The sequence below is a fragment of the Heterocephalus glaber genome, unplaced genomic scaffold, assembly GCF_053883595.1.
Source record: "Heterocephalus glaber isolate CG9 unplaced genomic scaffold, H.glaber_assembly_v1.0 deba00001509, whole genome shotgun sequence".
NCBI classification, from domain to species: domain Eukaryota; kingdom Metazoa; phylum Chordata; class Mammalia; order Rodentia; family Bathyergidae; genus Heterocephalus; species Heterocephalus glaber.
In genome coordinates, this window is record NW_028258325.1 from 45,662,700 (window position 1) to 45,685,990 (window position 23,291).

At 38.6% G+C, this 23,291-nt stretch overlaps 1 long non-coding RNA gene across 6 annotated transcripts in view; it reads right to left on the minus strand.

The window, feature by feature from the left end:
- Positions 1 to 23,291, minus strand: part of LOC110350236 (uncharacterized) — a 176,657-nt gene that overhangs the window by 123,725 nt on the left and 29,641 nt on the right. For 4 of the 6 annotated variants that reach the window (XR_015441374.1, XR_002396680.2, XR_015441371.1 and 1 more), the window contains exon 1: positions 6,677 to 6,853. The exons of the other annotated variants lie outside the window; for them this stretch is intronic. This is a non-coding gene — a long non-coding RNA (uncharacterized LOC110350236). Of the gene's footprint in view, positions 1 to 6,676; positions 6,854 to 23,291 lie in introns of those variants that run through there. 6 annotated transcript variants of the gene reach the window in all.

Genomic DNA, 23,291 nt, shown 5'->3' on the forward strand with positions numbered 1-23,291 from the left:
GCTCAAGGATTAATATTTTAAATTTATGTATAAAATTAACAAATTGCTTCACTACACAGAAAGAAAATATAAATATCCCAACCATCTTTATTTAATCTCATTTTTTTCTAAACTTCTAAAATTAAACCAAGGATTAGAATAGTAGAAATGTGGCAAAAATATTTTGGCATGATATATTTATAGTATTAACTTGTATTTGTTTAAACTGATAGAAAAAGCATAGTTGGATCACATTGTAGTAATTATGTGTTAGAAAAAGCTTATGGGCTGGGATTTAGCTCAGTGGCTCCGCTGCCTGCCTTGCAAGCACAAGGTCCTGAGTTCGATCCCCAGTACCAAAAAAAGAAAGAAAAAAAGAAAAAGTTTATGTATTTAACTCTGTGAGACTTTCTTGGCTCCTTTGCTTAGGTTGAATATACAACAATGTCTTTAACTTTTCAAAACTTTTGGGGCCGGGGATTTAGCTCAGTGGTTCTGCCACCTGCCCTGCAAGCTCAAGGACCTGAGTTTGATCCCTGGTACCAAAAAAAAAAAAGCCTTTGCTCTATAGAATAAAGTATATTTGCATTGAATGCACCCCACTAGCATTCCTGGACACAATTGCTTCCAAAAATCTGGAAAGGATTTATAGCCTGGGGAACATGAAGTGTTATGTTTATATAATATTGACTTTTAACACTGCATATAAACTTTGTTGAAATAGCTTGAAGAAATATATACACTTGAAACACTAAGTATAGAATTTGCTGGTCATGTTACAGATAAGTTTGACTATAATAAGACAACAGATCCATTATAGTAAATGGAGAGTTGTTTGCATATGAAATGGTATTTCTTGAGTTATAGGTATGATTAACTTGAGGAATGTACCACAATCTCAGGTCAACTGAGTTCACCAAACAGATTTCATTTACCTACAAAAAATGGTCAAGAGTAGTTACAATTCCTCTCTTATCTGTGGGGGATATGTTAAAAGATTTCAATGGATGTCTGAAAATGCAAATAGCACTGAACCATAAATATACTTTTTTTTCCTATACATGCATACCTATGATAAAGTTCAATTTATAAAGTAAGAATTTAACAATAACTAACAATAAATGTAACCTATGTAAAGACAGGGACCATCAACTTCTGGTTGGTACAGAACTTTATCTACTACAGTACCCAGAAGACATAGATGGTTGAAATATAATTTTTTAAAATTATAAACAATTAGATGAACATTTTTGAACATGCTGATTCATACATTTATTCATTTATATTCTTGAGGTAAATTTCTAAAACTGGATTTACCAAAGAAAACAGCAGAGATAGCACAATACATGTTCCTTAAACCAAGGAATGGGGCCTGCAAACTTAGAACTGTAATACATATTTCCAAATTGTCTTCCAAATCCCTGTCAGAATTATGTTCCCACCAGCAGTGGATGAAAGTATACATTTCCCCATATCCTTGAAACACTGAATATTGTTATCCTTTTCTTTAACCTTTCCCCAAAATTATGTTCATCATGTTTATAATTAGAAAGAAATGAGATATATTACAGATTTTGCTATTCTAAAAACTAGAGAGTTATTCATTGGAAGGCAAATTAAAAATACTAACCAAATTATACTTAGAAAAATTGCTTTTGGTAAACAGCAGTTCATTAGCTGAATGATTCTTCACATTCAAGTAAAATAGTGGCTACTCTTCTGCTTGACTCTTTTCAATGTACCTGAAGGAAAGATAATTTAAGTGAAAATAAAAATATGTAGAAAAATATATATGATAAGTATGCACTTGATGACAAGCTAACTTAGAGATAAATCTACTAGCACATAACATACTCGGGTTAAATACAAGTCAGGATCTGGAGAATAAACCTAAGGCACAGATTCAAAAGACCAGATGAAACAGACAACTTACTGTCTCTTAGTCCGTTTTCTGTTACTATAATGAAATACCTGAGGCTGGATACTTTATACAGAAAAGTTTAATTTATTTTAGAAAAGTTCTGGGGTGTTGGCATCTGCTCCAGTATGACAAGGAGCTCTTGGTAGACAGTGTCATAATGGCAGAGTATATGTAAGCAGTGAGTGGCACATGTGGAAGAAGGATTCAGGGGAATTACCAGGCTCACTTGTAACAACCCATTCTTATAAGAACTAATCTAGTTTCACTGAGACCTGACCTATTCCATGGATGAGACAGCATCAACCTTCATGAGGATGGAGCCTTCAAGTTCCTCTCTTCTCATTATTCATTAATATATAATAGGTTATTATAAACTATAGAACTTATTAATGTAATTCTGTTTGTGTACCTATTATCTAACCTCCCACTATCTCTTCTCCTCCACCTTTCCCAGGCTTTTTACATTTTTATCATTAATATATGAGACAAAACATGTGGATTTTGTCTTTATGCATTGGGTTTACTTCACTTAACATAATGTATTACAGTTGTATCTATTTTTATGGCAAATGATAGGATATCATTCTTCTTTATGCCTAATATTCCACTGCATATATATCATATATAAAATACACAAAATATTATATACATATATATCACATTTTATTTATCCATTCATCTGTCGATGGGTATCTAGGTTGATTCCATACCTAGTTATTATGAATAGTGCAGTAATACACATGAGTGTGTGGGTATCTTTTAGATATGCTGGTATCGTTTCCTTTCAATATAGACCCAGAAGTATGATAGATACCCAGTATAAGATAGATCTATTTTTAGTTTCATGATGAGCCCTTATGCTGTTTCCCAAAGTGGATATACTAATTTACATTTCCATCAATGATGTGTTAAGTTTCCCCTTCTTCACATTCTCACCAGCATTTGTTATTTTTTGTCTTCTTGATAACAGCCATTCTAACTGAAATGAAATGATAACTCACTATGGTTTTGACTTGCATTTTTCTGATGGCTAATGAAGCTGAACATTTTTTTATAAATTTCCTGAACAATTTGAATTTTTTCATCATCTAGATATATGTATCTATTCATATTTTTGACATTCTTAATTGAATTATTTGTTTTTGTTATTGAATTTAAGTTCCTTATATAATTTGGATATTAATCCTTTGTCAAGTGAGTAATTTGTAACATTTTTCTAATTCTATAAAAAATGTTAACTACCCTTCATCATCCCACATTGTATTCAGGTATTTATGATATCCCATAAATTTATAAAATTAAAATGGTTAAAAACCAATTTTATATACATAACTTATTGAAATGATCATAATGTTGAGATACCACATTGAAAATATATAATTAAAATAATTTCACCTTTACTATCCCCCCTTTTAATATAGTTACTAGAAATCTAGAATTATATACATAGTTTGCACTTGTGATATACATTATATTTGTATTAGACAACAATGGCCTAGGCTACAGACTATCTGGATGAATGTCATGCCCTAAAAATCCCCCAGAAAGGAGCAATAAAGGGAGAATTAAAAGGAGCCAGGGCAATAGGGGCTTGGTTTGAACTTTGGGAGTTGATGAAGGGGATTTCTGGGCTTGAGAGTTAGGGTAGAAGCTGGGGAAAACCATAAACCAAAGATGAGAAGACTGTGTTAAATGCTAAATTATGTACGGTGCTCATTGTATTATTGCCCTGTAGCTTTTGCTAGAGCTGGACACAAGTTAGCAAACTTGAGCACCAGCTAAGGCTAACATGGGAAGGTGTGTCTCCCATACCAGGAGGAGTGACCAATAAGAGAATCAAGGGGACCAAGAATTAGGAAGGTCAAGTATCAGCCACCCAACCCACCCAAAGAGCCCCATTGCATTGGAGCTCTGGGCTTAGGTGGTGTGTTTTGTTTGAAAATTTCTATTTTCATTGTGCAGTTCAAGTATGGCATCATTCCTTAAGTGATCCGCCTCACCTGAATTTGCCCCACACCCTGCACCTTGGATGTCACCACTGTCATCCCAGAGCCCAGCTTTGAATCCCCTTTCCCAGTGGGCTGAGGGTGGCAGCCTTCCCCAGTTCCTTCTCCTTCCCCCTTGTCTTATTCCACAGAAATAAATCCCTCATGCCTTGTGCTCAGGCTTGCTGAACGACTCAGTGATGGAAGCTCATGGCCTCCAAGGCTTTTCTCAGCTTTATGTTACTATAAAACACAATGTTTGCCTGTGGCCAGGATGGGAAGTATGATAAATGGGCAGAAGGTACTTTTGAGACTGATATTTTCATTATGATTTTGGTGGTGATTTATGAGGATATACATTTTTAAATGTCAATTATACCTTCATAAAGCTGTTTAAAATGTTAGCATGTTTTCTTCTCAATTTCCTCAATCAAGACATAAGACATCAGTGATCAAAATATTTGCCTACTACCCATACTTTCCTACCCCTACTATCTGTATCCTTGTTAAAAACAGAGTTTTCTTGGCCAAAGAACATCCCAGGGAAGGCCTCTACCATTTTCTTTACACACATAAAGCCACACAATCATGCATTACATGGTGATGTTTTGGTCAATGATAGACCACATATACGACACTGGTCTCATAAGATTATATCATCTATTGATGTGATAGCTTAGATTAGGTATTTAAATCTATGATATTTCTGCAATGATGAAGTTGTCAAATGATACATACTCCAGAAAATATTCTCTGCAAAGACAGTAAGACTGGTTCCATGCACCCTCTTCTCAGCCAAACTTTAGCTATGGACCACACCTGACAGTGTTGGAGTCTAACCTTGTAGGAATCTCCTGGCAAAGGCAGTTCATGAGAGAACACAGAGCTGTGAACTGCTGGCAGCCTGTCCTCACAGCAGCTGGAGAATGGGGTGTCTGCTCCAGCTTCCCAAACCCTAGCAACAGATTGCTTTTAGGTTTGAATTTACCTCCTCCATTTGCTAGCCACATGACCCTGTGTTTCAGTTTCCTCATCTAAAAGAGAACTAACAAGAGCAGCTACTTCACATACTTGGCAAAACTAAATAATGATTTAAAGCACTTCAAATAGCATCTCATATAAAAATCATTCGTGAGGTATAATTGAAAAATATGGTGAATATTTAAACTTTTAAAAATAAAAAGCAAAAGATACATTGCCATTAATCCCCCTCAAAATACTCTCCCTCACTTTGAACACACTTATCCTATCATTCTTGCCACTTTTTGAACCAGTTGTGGACGTCTTTTGTATATGTCTATAGTTGCATTGTTGTAGGTGCCTCAATGTGCTGAATCAATTCAAAATGTTTATCTTTTATGGTCATTTTGACTTTGGAGAAGAACCAGAAGTCACAAAGTACCAGATCTACTGAATAAAGTGGATCAGGACAGGCCATAATGCTTTTATGAGCCTGCCTTTCCATTGAATGACACTTGGCATATTTTTGATCACACCTTGTAAATGCACTCCTGAAAGCAGACTTCCAGAACTACTTCAGAAAGTGGCAAGAATGACAAGTGTGTTTGAATGGGGGGGGGGGGGCTAATTTTGAGGGAGGCTAATGGAAATGTGTTTTTTACTATCTTAAGTTTTCTAAGATTCAAACATTTACCATGTATTTCAATCACACCTCCTATGTAATCTGCTTAGAATCACACACAGCCCACAATAAATGCTCAATATTATAAACTTTATTTCTGTTACTGATTTGTGTCCTCAGAGATGACACCCCCAGGTATCTTACTGCTATCCAGGAGTGAAACCGGTGCCCCAACACTGAGCATAAGTGTAGTCTAAAGAGCCATATCTAGGAGATTGCCTACATAGATATACAGTACATACCTATTTATCTGACATTTTCTCCAAGTTCAAAATCAAAGGTAACATTTTGTGTGCTTCTCTTTAAAGAGTGGGGGAGGGATCTGTGTTAGCTTTCCATCACTGTGACAAATACCTGTAATAAATCAACTGGTAAAGGAGGGAAGGGTTACTGTGGCTGAGGAGTTCAGAAGTATCTGTGGTCACTTGGCCCCAAGATGGAACAGTGTGTCACAGTGGGAACTCAAGATGAAGGCAACCTGTTACTCCACAGGGAAGCAAAGAAACAGAAAGAGACCAGTCCCTACATCCCATTCTGGGGACACCCCAGTGACCCAACTTCCTTCCATTAGGCCCCACCTATTAAAGCTTCCCCCACCTCCCAACAGCTCAACAGACTGGGATCCAGGCCTTTACCAATGGGCCTCTAAGGACATCGGAGATCCAAAGGATAGCGGATACTAGCTCAATACTGGCTGCTGCTTAACCTCCGTGGAGACCCTCAGTAGGCTGATTCTTCATCCAGTTCGTGACAGGAAAAAACAAACAAGTAACAAAAGGAAAACCTGTCCCTCCTCACCCATCTAACACCACTGATGAATCTAGAGTTCTCCTCAGGCAACACTCTGTTCCCACGGTTACGCCCCACACTCTAGCAATGCTGGAAATCAGAGTCCCCGGGGACCTGGTCTCTGACTCCTGCAAATATGGAACACTTCAGACTTTTCCTCCGTTCTGTCACCTAGTTTTGGGGACCAAAGCGGAACTCCGACGAGCACATGGCTAGAGAAGGTGGACGAGGACACAAGGAAGGGAAGCAGCTACTTTGAACCAGCAACTCGCGGAGGGCGGGCTTCTGGCGAGGCAGGTTGGCCTGGGGTGCTAGGATCCTGCAGCCCGTCACCAGCCCACGGGGCGGGGCGGCGGTTACCTTTTTGCTCTCAGGACCAGTCCGCAGACCGGCGCCAGGATCCCGCCGACCGCCGCAGGCTTCCCGGTGCCGCTGGCACGCGGCACGCGGGGTCCCTGAGGCTCGGGGTCCAGGCCAGCGCCACCCGCACGCTTCTGACTTGCAGTCCCCGGGGACACTGCGGGCTCCCCGAGCTCCAGCTAGGGGTAGAGGCGGGGCCTGTGGAGGGCTCGCCCCTAGCCCCGCCTCTTTCTCTGAAATACCAGGTGGGCATCCAGTCCCCCAACACCAACCCCTCCACCCCTGATTCCCCAAAGTTGGTCCCCACGGGGCCCCTAGGGTGGGGTCAGAGGAGGGGAGAGTCAGCTGGAAACAACTTTTTAAAAAAATGAAACAGATAAGTTGTGGAGGTAGAACATAACATGTGCATTTGTTTGTAAAGTAATACATGACCAAAATAAATGTAGCGGGGCGAGAAAGACAATGAGGGAGGCACCTCCCTGGTGCCTCCGATGCACGTCTGAGAAGCGCTGTTAGGAACCTGGATTTTTCTGTCTCTAAACACGTTTCCTAGGCTTGACTTGCACCCTCAGGGTCTGGTGCGGAAAGCGCCCCTGGGTGGCTGTGAGAAGCAGGGTGCGGACCCCCACTCAGCTCCTCACAGAGAAAGCCCGAGACTTGCATCTAGGCCCGGGTGGTGAAAACAAGGCACCAGGGCCTTAAAAAGCCATAAGCAGAACCACCCTGTGCACACTAATGGCTCAAAGGGCCCCGGGAGTTCTTTTATTGAATTGTCTCCTAAGTGACTGATGCTAGGGTGGGACATCTTAGCATTAACCAAAGAGCCTCCTTGGCCTCTAAGTTTCCCGGGAAATGAAGTTAAATACCTTGTAGTCATTTATAGGTACTTACATGTCATCACTTAACGGCCACGTGATGAGCTAATCTTTAAATGCCCTCATTTTACTTTTATTAGAAAGGCCTCGGAATGTAATTATGCCAGGAAGATATGGAAATATGCTGTAACTGGTTTTAAAGGCAACTCATCTAAAGACAACAAAATCTATGAAAGCCACTTGATTGAGTGAATCAGTTGAATTTTTAAAAAGTCATGTGACAATATGCACATTTGGAAGAAGATGTAAATGTAGAAGGAGGTTGCCTATCTGTGTTTTCTTGGAGAGATGAGTAGCAAGTTTAAAGGTTTAGCAAGAATTATGCTATCTTTTGGAAGGTATTGTTATGTTAAACACCTTAGCAGAAAAAACGCAAGCTGCAGTTTAGATGGTAAACGGTGCATCTGATACATTGAATATTCTGCTTTTGAAGAATGTCCACTGTTTTATTTTCAGTAATGAATTAAAGAATTAGGTATTTAATTTACAGTTGCTGAAACAATGTATTGTATCAGGCAAGATTAATTTAATAAGCTTTTCACCTGTTTTTTATTCATTAAAATATAAATTTTCATTCTCTTGTCATAACAGTAGTATAAACTCTTTAAAATGTACAGTGTTGTGTATACAAATACATAGCTCTTAAAGTGCTTCATATTTTACCAACTTTCAACAAGAAATTAGATTATTAGAAAGTCTGAAAATTGTGGTTATGCAAATAATAGCTATTTTGCAAACATTCCAAGCTTTACAAATGTTTAATGGTAGCGATTTCTCTTGCAACACTGTGGCTTTTTTAGTTGGTTTCCATTTTTGAATTTCACAAGCCAATACATATATATATATACATATATATATGTGTATATATATATATATGTACATGTATATTATCGGCACCTTTTATACATTTTATTATCGGCACCTTTAATGTGAACTTTGTTTACCCAAAGCAATTGCAGAGAAATTCCATTGCATCTAAAAAATAAATGTTGGGCCGGGGATTTAGCTCAGTGGTGCTGCCACCTGCCTCGCAAGCTCAAGGTTCTGAGTTCGATCCCCGGTACCAAAAAAAATTAAAAAATAAAAAATAATTTTTTTTTTTTTGGTACCGGGGATCAAACTTGGGACCTTGCGCTTGCAAGGCAGGCACTGGAACCACTAAGCTAAATCCCCAGCCCAATAAAAAATAAATGTTAAGACTTCAGTGATGTACTTAAGATACAAGTGCTTTCCACAAAATTAATATTTTTATGGTTTTTATTATATTGAAAGAATATACTGAAATTATCAGCTACTTTTCAAGTAATAGTGTGTTCAATCACATTACAGTTATAATTTAGTATTTTAGAAGCAACTATCTGAGAACCAGTTTCCTCAAATGTAAAGCAAAACTTCAATTATCTAAATTTCTTTCCACCTCTATAATTTTATTATTTTAAATATTGTATATGCTATACAGTGTCCAGGACAACCAGCAGTAACTAACATCTTCTAAAGGTCATAAATATTAAAAGGAATCAGGGCCAGGGATTTAGCTCAGTGGTTCTGCTGCCTGAATAGCAACTATGAGGTACCAAGTTCAATACGTGGTACCAAAAAAAAAAAAAAAGGAATCAATGAGCAAAGATATTGCACCAGGCAATATTTTCTTTATCATGCAGCCACACTCATTTAAAAATATTTATTTTGTAATTTCACTACTCCTTAAGTTTTGTAAAGTTTTAGTAATTATTGGTACCTGGAAAACCTCAAATCTGGCTATATAAATACACATTCTAAAATCTCAAATAGTTATTACCTTTTCATAAAGAAACTCATCTCAAACAGTAAATCTTTCAAAGCTGCTATTGCTTGAATAAATCAATTTAATTTTTTCCTTAAATCATACGATTTTAAACTGGAGAATGATACAGGAATGGGTTCAAAGAGGCCCAAATCTCTCAATATTTAAGATGTTCTGAATCTGATATGAATAATGATCATGAATGTAAGATTTATCCAATTCTAAACATATACTAATTTTTCTTTTTCAAAATCAGTTCTAATTAATTGGATCACACCCTTGGATACTGGAAAGACTTTTTTTCTCAGGCTGTTCCCTCTCATGGTGAACAGCACCAGCTGTCCACTTGTACAAGACAAACTAATGAGAATCTTTTTGACCTCTTTCCCACCCCAGCACCATTCAACTCCATTCTTTTGGCAACTACAAGAATGATCTGTGTAAAATGCAGAGTTGTACATATATTATTCCCTCACTAAAAACCTTTAATGGTTCCCCATCAGCCCAAGCATAGTCCTAGCTCCCTCATTACATTATAAAGGTTTTTTCTAGTCTGCCTCCTCCCATCCCCTCCACTTACTTCAGTCTTGCCTCTTTTTATCCTCCCCACTTCTGCACTTCCTGCCAACCCTCCTTCCCAATGGCACTCATTGTTAAATTACTCTGATTCCCCCCAGGGACAGGAATGTATCTTTGATCACTTAGCCTGAAACATTCTTCAATCCTTTCTCTAGCCAGCTCCTACTATTCCACTGGGTCTCTGATTAGATGATTTCCTGCAACTGGCTTCTCATATTCTCCTCCCACAGGTTCTTTAATCCTAACTTTAACCTTCCATGGGCCCTGGCACACAGTATTGTAATTATCAATTTCCCTTTATTTCTCCACTAGATTAAACAGCTGACCTGTGTCCAAAAGGAGGCTACAAGTGGAAAAAGCCTGACCTTTCAACTCAGAGAGACTTGGATTCCAAACTCAGTTCCTGCATTTACAGATACGTGCTTTTCAGCATGTTTCCTAACCTTTTTGTGTCTCAGTTTCCATCCTGTAAAGAAAGATCATAATAAAGACTAGTGAGAAAATGTAAAGCATCTTTCATATAGCTAGGTGTGATGATTAAGTTTAATTGTCAAGCTGACTGGCTTGGGAGCCACTTAGGGGATTAGTAAAGCATACTTGTGAGAGTGTTTGGGTAGGTCATGGAGGTATGACCTTGAGGTCTATACCTGGTTCCTGGCTCCTTGCTCTCTGGTGCCGTTCCCCTGCTCTCCTTCCTGGCTGCTAGGAACTACTAGCTTTGCTCTGCCACATTCTTCCACCATGGTATTTCTGCCTTGGAACCAGCTAGCCATGGACTGAACCTTCTGAAGCCATAAGCCAAACTAAACTTCCCCTCTTTAAATTGTGCTTGTCAGGTATTTTGTACCACCAACAGGACAGGGAACACTAGGCACTTAGTAGATGCTTGGGAAACAATAGTTACAAATGATAACAATTTTTCCCAAAACCTCCTCCCAGACTGGACTTTTCTTTAGAGAATGGACAGTTATTATACCAAATGGACATAGATGAAAAAGAAAACTGATTTTCCCAATCCAATAAAGATTCTTTTAGCTGTATGTAAACTTGGAAGGTTGTTTGATGGGTCTCTTTGTTGCCTCAATTTCTTTATCTGAACATGCTTCATGTAATTAATATAATCAAAAGATAGACATTAAAGTATTTTTGAATAAAGGTACCATTTTGAAATGATATATTCCTTTACTTATTGTTTGTTTAAAGAAATCCTATTTTAGACATTGAAATATATGAGACTAACTGGAAGCTAATAAACCATAAATAATTTGAAACAGCAAATCCTCACTTTTCATCAGGACCCTTTATGTTTGTCTTTCTGCATACTTTTTATTAGAAAAGATAAATTATGGAACAAGTTATTAGGAATTTCACCACACTTTCTACCCCCATCTACTATAGTAGTTATACGACTAAGCAAATGAACAGCTACTATAAAACAGACCCCAGTAATCAGGAAATAACTGTACCTTGTACCACAAAACCTTGGATGACTGAGATTGAGATTTTGTTTAGTATTCACATTCTAGACTCACAGACCATTAAGACTAGAAAATATGCAACATTCTGAGGAAAAAAGAGAGGATTAAACACATAAATACTTTACTACCTTCAAATTCCATAAAAACAACAGCAAAAAATTATTGTAAAACACACAAGATAAAAAGAATAGGAAAGGAAAATTGCAACAAAATGTTATAAGCTGTAAAACAGAAAATGAGAAGTAATTGACTTACATGGCTTTTTGTTTCATTTTTTAAATGACAATAATTTTCTGTATGGGTATAATGTGATGTTTCTATAAATGAATACATTGTGGAATGATCAAATCAGTCTAATTAGCATACCTGTCACTGCAAAATATTTCATTTGTGGTGAAAACACTTAAAATCATCTCTTTTAGCTATTTTGAAATACATAATACATGAACTGTAGTTACCATGCTGTGTAATAGATCACCAGCACTTATTCCTTCTGGTTAACTGGAATTTTGTGCCCTTTGGCCAGATATCTGAGTTAGACCTCAACCCTACACCTGCAGGGAGAAGCTAAGAAGCAGACCGCTTCTACTACTGAGTCCCAGAAGTCTCTGGAATTTGCAGCTCCTTAACCCTGAAGGTAAGGACAAAGTAGAGCAGTTGAAGGATTGGGTGATGTTTGTTTAAGAAGCAGTTAAATCTTCAGATCACTCTCCCCCACTGCATGCAGCAAATCCAGTATCTCTCCACCACCCCATCCAAACACTGGAGGCTTAGTCTCAGAAAACAGAGTTTCTGGACTGAAGGATATTAGGAGCTACAATTGAGTATTATACTGAACCCAGTGGAATTAACAGAACATTACATACTGAATGTTGAGAACAAACCCCCCACCCCACCCCAGTCTCTTATCTTAATGTGCTCCAAAATGAAAAGATTCAGGGTTATATCTTTCAAGAAAGAAATTGGAAAATATTTCTCTAGGAAACATGACTAGCCCTACAATAGATATAAAGATATTCACAAAATGTCCCTGGAAAACCATGCCCTGATAAACGTCATAGTCAACATACACAACTTTCAAACAGCTCAGAGCTCCTAAAAAAAGCAAATGGCCAGGAGTTGTGGGATATCTGAAGGAGAGCTACAGGGCAGAAATTAAAACAAAGGAATGAGGGTGGGGTAACTTGGAGAAATAGAGACCATGGTAGGCAGAATAAGGCTTTAAATAACTATAATTAATGTATCCAGGTAGGTAGGAAACATTATTTTATCTATAAAGAGGAAAGATTAAGATGTCCTCCTTAAAAACACATTCAGGAAACCAAATGTTCTTGGGAATTACATACATAATAGCAGAAATTAAAACTCAATAAATGAGAAGAAAGATGAAGTTAAGCAATCTTTCAGAAAGTAGAAAACAAAAATATAAACAGTGCTTCCTTTAGCATTATATATATATATTAAATTGGAACTATACAGAGAAGATTAGCATGGCCTCTCATAAGAACAAGTACTCTAAATTAATATAGCTGAAGTTAAAAGAAATATAACTAAGGATATCCATAAAATGTTCTGGATATTATAATGCAGTAATTCTTCTTTTGAGCCAACAATTCCACTTCTGAGTATATACTCACAATGGTCCACATGCTTGGATTTATGAAATATTCCATATCTTAAAACACAACAGAAAAAAGACAATAGCTGATTTAAAAAGTAGAGAAACGAATGTAAAATGGTACAGCCAAAAACATATGACAGTTTCTCAAAAAAATAGTTATCACATGATCCACCAATTCCACTTCTGATTACATACTCAAAAGAAGCAAACGCAGGAGGCAAATAGATATTTGTACACTCATGTCCATAGTAGCTTTATTTACAACAGCCAAAAGGTAGAAGTGAGCCAAATGCCCATTGATAGACAAATGGATAAACAAAATCGAGTATTCACATACACTAGAATATTATTCAGCCTTTAAAAGAAAGGAAATTCTGACATACCCTATAATACTGATGAACCTGTAAGTCTTTCTAAATGAAGTAAGCCAGTCACAAGGGGCAACTGTTGTATAATTATAAGATACATAAAGTACTTAAATGTAGAGAGATAGAAAGGAAAAAAGTGACTACTAAGGGCTGGGGCTGCAGCTGTGGAGGATGGAGAGCTATTGTTTAATGCACACAGGGTTTCAATTTGGGATGATGAAAAAATTGAGATGGACAGCAGCTATGATTACACAACAGTGTGAATGTACTTAATTGCACTGAATTAAATACTCAAGAAAAACCACCAATTAACCATATAACTTAAGAGATACAGAGGCAAATATTTAAAGAAATAACTCAGAGTTGGAAGCAGTTTCCTCCGAGGATGGAAAAACATTAGGGGAACCACAGCTGTTTTTCAAAGAAACTTTGTAAAATATTTATCTCTTGAATTTACATGCACATAAAATTTTGATGTAAACAATGACACTAACAATAAATTTAGGATAATTTTAAGTCCCCCACTTTTATAGATAACCAAATGATGAAGAGGCCAAGGTAATTCAAAAGAGTAAGTGGCCAGTTAGGGCCTTGAACCAATATATTGTAAACTGGGGTTCAGCATCCTGCTCACTACAAACACATTGGAGCTTGTAATAGCACCTTCCTGCATGTCCTAAAATAAACTTTTCTGGGAGGCCTGCTGTAAGCCTTCTTAAATTACTTTTCTTCATGTTTTATTAAATCCCCAGTGCTGCAGATTTTTCCATATTGTTTAGCATTACCAGCTAGTGACTTTTTTTCCAATCAAAACACACTTTTAAAATAACGTACTTTTCCTCATTTTCTTCTCAATCTTCATACTTTAAACTGAATAGGATTTTTGAGGCCCTGCATTTGTTGTTGCTCCCTAAATGTGAGAGAGACTTTGCTACTGATGAATATGACACACTTTTTATTTCTTGTGTAGAGTATCTTATACTAACTGATTCCAAAAACCTACCCATGGCCACCTTTATGGCAATAGAAAACATTTCCATTTCAATTCAACTTGAGTCACCAATCTAATATTAATTTTAATGCTAATATTTTCCATTAGAAATATGATATCATTTTACAGAGCAGTTAGACTAAGGAATAATATATAATTTACCATGCTCCAGACTTTAGAATGAAACCCTTATGTGCACAGTGCTTCCAACAACGTTAGTTATCAGTTGAACATATACTAATGGGCATCTATGAAATAATTTTTTAAAGAACTATAAGGACCTATCATCAGCATAACCTCCAACAGTGAGTGATTTTTCTCAGAATAGTGTTTGAAAAGTTATCAATCTTAGAACTCTAAAAATTACTATGCTTGTAAGATACAGCCATTATCATAATAGTGTAGATGATTGTGTGTCGTTTCCCATCTCATGGGACTGTCACAGCCAGGTTGTGCTTCTTCTTGAGGGCAAGATAATACAGGGCCACATGAACAGTGAGCACTCTTTAAGCATTTGTAATAAAATAATGAATCAGAACGGAATCATGGAATATTAAATTTGAAATAGGTTCTATGGTCCATGGGTCTATATCTTTTTACAATAAAAGAAATACTAATAAGCATTGAGTATATGTTTATGTGAGACATTTCATATGCATTTACTCACTTCAGCTCCTCTAAATATGGTAGGTAAGATAAGGCAAAAGAAGGTCAGGAAGATCAAGTAACATGCCCAAGGCTAGGCGCTCATCAGTGTTTACACTGGACTGCACCAGGGTCAGGGGTCAGAACTGTTCTTTGCAGAAGTCCAGAGGTAGGTGTCTACTGCCTTACATATGTGATCGCTGCAGTCAGGGTCAGGCCCAGAATTCAAATTGTTTGACTTTCTAGAACAGTAGTTCATCATAGGACCCACTGGTGCAAATTTTAAATTAAAAATAAATTTCTGTCTGGGGATGCTGTTGACTATAATTCCTCATTTTTATAAATAACAACATTTGAAAAGACTCTCTATATAAATTACTCCTGTAAAATTGTCTCACTGGAACATATGTCTCACTTACAACTAAATGAATTAGCATTGGTTCTCTCTTATTTCTTAAGTAAGGTAAAAGAGTCTTTGGGAGATGAGAAGACTAATCCTAAACCCTACCCACAGTGATAGGAAGTGACATGAGGTCTCCTGCTTCATCGGGCAAAGCTGCCTCCCCAACATTCTAGTTCCACGTATTACCAGAAGCCTCCATCACCCGTGCTCTGTAAATCCGTATTCCAGATGGATCCTTCTGTTACAGTACTTTCCATTTCCCTAATTACTTTGATTTGTATTTCCAAATATTTTCAATCTATTTTCTCCTTCTTACTGTCCATTGCAGATTCAGTTTATTCAAATCCCCAGATTGGCTCTGTGCCCCCTGGCCCTGCGTTGCTCTGTGGAAAGCTCTGCTCCCTGCTACCATCCCCTCTCCTCCCAGCACTGCTGAAGGTTTCTTCCTTCCAAGGGGAAGACTAGAGGCTGCATGGCCCTGTCATGTCCCACACAGTAGCAGCCAAAACAGCTCCAACACCAGCTCCACCCTGACTAACCACAGAGGCTCTATGCTGAGCAGCTTGGGAGATAGATGTCCCCATCACCTGTCCAGAGAGCAAATAACACAACAAAAAAGGGGCAAACTTTGACCACTGGAGACACAAGGCTGGAAGGAACCAAGAGATAAATTCATTTCATTTCTTTCCCGTGATGGACTGCTTCGAGACACAGTGATTCTGTATGGCCTTATCTAGAGACAACCTAGTGACCGAAATGTCAGCTGTGTTTTCCTTCTGGCACTGTTTCCAGTGCAGGAGGGTTCTGCCTGCCCTCTCTGGTCAGCCCCTCATTCTTGCTATATTGAGGTTGCACCCCCCAGTAAAGCATTAGCAAGAACACTGTGCTTCAGGCTGTTTCCTCCTCAGCTCACATCATGAAGGTTTCACAGCAATAGGTGAATTTCAGAGAAATAGATATCCTTCCCCAAACTCAGTTGGCAACTGTGGATGGGCGTTCTTTTCTGACCAGGGAGGGTGTGCCCAGGAGGTGGCACACAGAGGCAGAAGTCCCTGATGCTCTTCATGGATCCCATCCCTTCCCCCAGTTTAAAAAGCAATTCAACATGGCAGCTCTCAGCAGCTAGTTGATGGCTGGGAGTGAAGGTCCTCAGTGGCCTCAGAGGCCACAGATGTGGATATTCTTCTAGAATACCTAAACAATCATTAAACTTAGAGCATGTTGGATTGCTGTTAGTTCAATGCCAAGGGCCAGAAACTCCCTCCCTTTGAAAGCTTGATGTTAGCTGCCCACCATGACCCTGGAGGAAAAAAGAGATTAGCTGATGGGAAAAAAAAGCACAGGAAAGCAGTTGGCAGCCCTGGGAATTAAACCAGAAACATATTGCTCTGGTAACTTTGTAGGATACCTAGATGGGACCCCAACACTGAGGCATGTGATTTGGGCACTTTCGGTGAGATTTAAAATGCCAATATTTACTGTCCACTTTATCTGTTAAAAACTACTTTTAATGTTTTACCCTACTGATCTATTTTTACCCTCATCACAACCTATAAGGTAAGTGATTTTATCTATCTTTAACAGATAAGGAAACAGAAAGATTCATTAACTTGCCCAGGCTGCTCAACTTGAAAGGGGCAAAGCTGGGATACAAATCTGACTACAGGATCTGCCCTCTTGAAGATTGTGACAGTATGTTATTGTCAGAACCCCAGCATGTGAAAGGGACAGCAAAACCTTTGTTGTTATCAAGCTATTCTCCCTTAGCTTCAAACCATCCTTCCATACCTGGCACTGTGGGGCTGGGGCTAGGACTCTGCAAATTGTGTTTTTGCCCAGAAGCCTCATTACTGACCTTGTCAATAGCGGACTTTCCAGGAGACCTGAAAGGCTGGAAGAGGAAGAAGGGGGCTGGCTGTCTGTGTCCTGTTAGCTTCTTCTTCCTCTTTGGCTTCTTGCTCCAGAAAGTGATACCGAGCAGTCTTCCCTGCTAGCAGAGGCAGCACCTTCCTGTAGTAGCTTAGTTTTTAGATAGTTTTTCTTGCACTGGCAAAACCATCTTCATTATGCTCCATCAGATGGTAGCACCCGCTGGCTGCAAGTCCCTTTTCAAATTTAGGGGCTCAGTCCCAAGCTCCTCCTGGGACCTAAGACACCACCAGCACTGTGGGGCCCTTCCTCTAGATCTCTAGGTTTTAATCACTGGAGCTTCTTTCATTTGTTCCCCCAGTCTGAGGGTGGTTATAATCCTGATACGGAGTTTGTTTTTTGTCTTTCCTATTAAAGGTTTTTTGTACCTAGTCAATAATTCTTTGTATCAAAACTTCTGTCAAAATAATGATTGTGCTTTCTGTCTCTTTACTAGGCTGACAAATACGCCAGCTATGGTCAGTCCTTGGCACTTGGTTTGCATCAGAGTGTAATAATTTATCAATAGCTCATGAGAAATTGCCAAGGTTAGAGGGAGGTAGGTGTGGGATGAATCCAGCCGTAAAAATTTGGGGCAAACAAAGAGATTTAGATCAACTCACGATGTGTCATTCTCAGGAAAATAATGCTAAGTTCCTCTCACCTGCCAATAGCTTATCTTACACAGCAATGATATTCTAAGTTTTCACCTTTCATTAAATCAATTCTGGAGACACATCCAAGTATCTCTTGTCAGTGAAAGTCATGAAACATTTCTAATCTTATGAAAATTGAAAGGGTTTCAAAAACAAATATACATAATGGAAAGCATGATCTTACTGGGTGAGAGTCCTCTTTCCCAATGACATCTTTAACTTCCTACCATGTAAGGGTGACTCGGTTAAGCTAGGTATTTTTGCAATATTGTAGTGGCATATACTGTGCAGAAGTGCCTAGGTTCTCATCTCAGCTATATCATTTTATAATAACTTGGTGACCTTCAGAAAAGCATTAATTTTTCTGAATCACAGTTTATTTATCTGCAAGTAGGATTAGTAATACTACTTATTCTGCTTACCTTACAGGCTTATTTGATTCATTAAATATTTTTTGATCATCTATAGGAAAGATCTTGAGTAGATATCCCAGAATATACAAAGAGAATTTAAATAGTTCCTACCCCAAAGGACCTTATAATCTAGTATTTTTCTCTGCATCCAGCAGTTCATGGAACATCACCTATCAAACACTGGTAGGAGTGAAGAATACAGCAATGTCAAAAGTGTGGTTCCTTTCTTTAAAGAAATTATAATCTAGTGCAGAGAAGGACACAGATAGTAATTAGAATAAGAGGCAGAGTGTGCAATAAGAGGATGAATGGAAGCAGTATGGTTAGTTAAGGAAATAGAAGACGTAACCCTAGTTGAGAAGATCAGGAGAGGTTTGTGGATCTACAGCCATTTGAGCTGAGGATAAACAAAAACTTAAAGAAGGAAAGATGTAGGGAATGACCCACAAATGAGCCTGGATAACTATCCTAAGAGCTTGAAGTGGAGTGGAGTAAAGTTAGAAAGAAGAAATGAATATAAGTGACATAGGTGAGCAATGCTTGGAAACCTCAGTGTACCAGTTACAATCATAAATGTGAGTTACTAATGAAGACACAGGGTGAAAGGCAGATGTGGTGGTCTGTTTTCAGGGAGCTTTAGATTGGTTGGGACTAGGAAAAAAATTAGTTTCCTTAGTATGGTCTCTGTTTTAAAATATATTGTTTAGATATAAAATGGAAGCTTCAGTAAGGCAAACAGATTGGGAGACCGCTGCCATGGAAAGGATGGTTTGTTGTCCTCAGATCCCAAGATGAGAGGCCATCGTGCCAGGCAATGGGGGAAGGTGACCACAGGAAGGGGAGAAGGTTGGTTAGGAGGCTGAGAAGGGGGATATTGTTGGCAGGAGCTTTTTTGGTTTCTGAGGCAGGGTGAGCAAGCTTAGGACTGGCTAGTTTGGGTAATTTCAGTGGGCTCTAAGCACAGAGACTGTCCCTGGTTATCTAGAACTTGGTCCTGAGGTTAGGGGTAGGGTCAGGGCAAGTGGCCAAGAGTGAGGAGTGTAGGCTGGATGGGTTGAACTGCATATGAAAGGTGTCCTCAGAAATAAGACTTTTCCTATCTTTAAGAATACTTGGACCTTGGAAGGGGTCAACCCTCCAGGGTCAGCAAGGCCTTACATGTCAAAGCATTAGATTACAGAAAATAAAAGATATGGTTAATACAGTTTCTTTAAAAGTGGAGGAGTTTTTCCAGGTTCGTACCCCTAGCTTCGCCATAATACCTCGTGCATAAGTCAGGGAGCACACAGCAGCTGTTGGATGATTCAGTTCCCTCTTTGAGTTTAACAGGGAGAACTGGACAGCTCAAAGCTATCAGCTGGGTGGCCACGTTCTCAGGGAACCCCTTCCTGACTCCTTAGACCTGGTTAGGCGCCACTGCAATGGACACTGCCCTGCACCTCCCAAACTCCCTTTTCTGAAGGCAGGCGGCCTTCAGTAGATTGTAAATAAAAGTGATCTTTTAAAAAATTAAAGGCACCACTAAAAACAAAAATGAAAAGTGAATGATTATTTCTTCTGTGGCAAAGCTGCTTTAATCATAATTCATTTCCTTAAAAGAAATTCAACTCTAACTTGCTTAAGAAAAAGGAAACAGTAGTTCAGATTGTAGGATTGGAGGCTGTCTTCAAGGTGTCACATGATGTTATCAGCTTTCTCTCCATCTTCATCCCTCTTAGGTCCATTTTCCTCTATGCATGACCTCATCTTCTCTTTCTCTCTTTTAACTGAAAATAGCCTCTCTGTCACTGGACAATGGCCTCAAGCAACCCCAGCTTACCTTCCACTCACAGCTTTTATCTACCAAGAAGAGAAAGCTTATCTTTTTTTTTTCCAGAATGTATGAAAAATTTTAGAGAAGAAACTGATAGACCTTTATATTGGTGAAAACCCAGTTTGGACACAGAAATCACACTGGCTATTCAAACAAGAAAAATTTCACATAATCTCTAACTTGAACAGCAGAAGGTAGTTAATTAATTAAAAGTTAACCCCCTCTTTTTGAAATAAAAGTGACTAAAAGCAAAGAACAACAGCAACAAAATAATGATGACTCTAATGGGCCCAGAAATAGCAGGAACAAAAGAGCCACTAATAACTCTAGGCTTAGGATGAGTGAACAAGAAAGGAACTAAGGATTAAAACACCCCTGGACCACCTCAAGATGAGCTGGAAAACTCTTCAAAAGGAAAGCTGGAAGCCTCTTCCTAACATAGGAAGCAGAATCCCGCAGGTAGTAGGGAAATTTGCCACAGTCACAGGCCAGAATCATTCTGTAGAAGCAGCTTGCCCTTGTGGAAGGATAGAGACAGCGGCAGAAGCAGGCCCACCTTTGCCAGGGGTGTGGCTGAGCAGAGCTGTTGGGAAATGGCTACTGATAGGGTGCAAGTCACATCACTTTATCCAACTAATAAAAACCAATTCATAATAATAGCTACAGACATACAGTGCTATTTGGCATCTTCTAAGAGCTTTCCAGATATTAACTGATGTAGTCTTTCTGAGCTGAAAGAGTGGCCTTAGGACACAGCTTGCGCTCTCTCTCCTATCCAGCCCCGGCCTCCCACTCTAACATTAATAGAAACCTAAGACAAGATCTTAGAAAGCAAGTGCCTTTCTGCTGCTGCAGTTCACTCCACTGCCCTCTATTGATGAAGTTTGACATTCTGCTAACAGGCAAAGGAGAAATGTTTGTAGCACTCAGCTCCAGATCACAAGGCAAGGCAAAGAAGGGTGGATTTGGCGCTAAGAGACAATAAGTTATACATAATCCTGCTTGGGTTACATGCACAGCCCTAAACAAATCACTATGACCAGGGCAAGGCGGATCGTGATTAGCAAAGTCCAAGCAGGTTCCTGTGCTCATTCCTGTGGTCTCACAAAGGGCAGGGAGAATAGCTCCACATCTTCTGAGATTAATTCTACCAGAAGAAAGGCAAAACTTTAGGCAAAGAAACACAATAGGTATCCTTTGTGTGTTGTATGTTGACTTTAAAATGTCTGCTTGCATTTGGGGTTGTTAGTTAAGGAAAATTAAAGCATTTTTTTAAGATGACTAACACTGGGGGCTGGGCATTTAGCTCAGTGGTTCCAGGGCCTGCCTCACAAGCACAAGGACCCGAGTTCAATCCCCGGTACCCGCCCCCCCAAATAAGATGACTAACACTGCATCCTTTATCCATTAATTTATTCAAGTGATGTTTATTAAGCACCAACTATAAGAGGACCTTACTCTCACCAGCCCTAAACCACTTACATCTTCCTGGACACAGGAAAATTTGAAAGTTCTAAGAGAAGAAAGTTCCAATGAGAAAATGGTATCTTTACATACAAATTTAAATGTTCTAAAAATATATCTATAATTTTATGACAGAGTTTTAAATACTACTCATGGTCAAATTGGAACAAGGCAAGTCTAGTGAGCAAGACTAGCTGCATTAGACTTCACACAGGGAGCCAGTAACATGTGCCTAAGCCTCCTCACGTGTAAAATTTGAGCGGTAATACTTATATCATTGGACTGGCAGAAAGATTTAACAATCTAACATTTGTAAAGCTCTTCGTGCCTGGCAAATAGTTGGCACTATGTGCCCATAACTATTATGATGGGTTGGTTATAATAGTTGTTGTCAGAAATTGATTATTCATTACATATCAAGTAATGTGACTTCTCCTCCATTAGCTAATTTGAAATCGCCTTATATTTTAAAATGTCTGCCTAACTCCTTTTATATATAAAAGTACCCACAAACAAAGCCATTTTATATAAGTAATTCTATTTTCATTACCTTTTGATGTTGAAGTAGTTTCTTTCTGAACATAATTCATATATCCCATGGAACCAAAGTAAAACAGAACAAAACTTGTTCTTGGTGTTATTCTACAGCTTGCAGAAGAAAATATAAAACTTTCTACATCATTTTTTAAACATTTGTAAAACTGTATGAAAAGCTCTTCCTTGAAAATAACTTTGTGTATAGACTCTGTTGAAAGAATTCTTCTTCACAGAATACTCTTGGGATTCCTTTTTGTTTTTCCTGTTGAAAGAAACTGCCTCTGTATGTTTTAAAATCACACCAGAACATTCCGAGCAATGGAGTACTCTGTCTCCAGCTGACTCAGAGAGGCCTTCCTTCCTAATGAGGACTCTGGCACGGACTGTGAACCTCTGAGGGCTTTCTCCATGACACATTCTGCAATGTTCTTGGTAAACTGAAGGCTGAGATGCCAGGGAGCTCAGCGTACCTGCAATTAAATGTTGTGGAGACATGGCAAAAAGTGGTCACAGAAAAAAGGAGCTGTCTTTCTTTTCCTTTCTGGCATAGGGCTGTGTTCTCTAAAAACTTTTAACAATAATCCAAGTTATTGGAGGCTATGGGGTATCTATAACCAGATGAAAACAAACAGAAGCAAGAGAACACCTCAGAAAGTACAGCCGGCCCCTGTATCTGTGGGTTCCATGTCATGGCTTCAGCCATCCACACGTTGAAAATCTTTTTTAAAATTGTATCTGCATTGAATATGTACACTTTTTATTATAATTATTCCCTAAAATATAGTGTAACAACTAGCTACATGTCATTTACCTTGACTGATATTATAGATAATCTAGAGATAATTTAAAGTATACAGAAGGATACACATGGGTTATATGCAAATACTACACCAATTTTATAACAGACTTAGGCATCTGTGGATTTTGGTGTCCTGCAAGAGATCCTGGAACCAATCCTTCAAGGACACCAAGGGAAAACTGTATCTCTATTTGGAACTTAGCCTAAATCATCATACCGTGCACACACGCACTATTACACATACACGCTCACATACATACACACATGCTACACTAAAGTTGC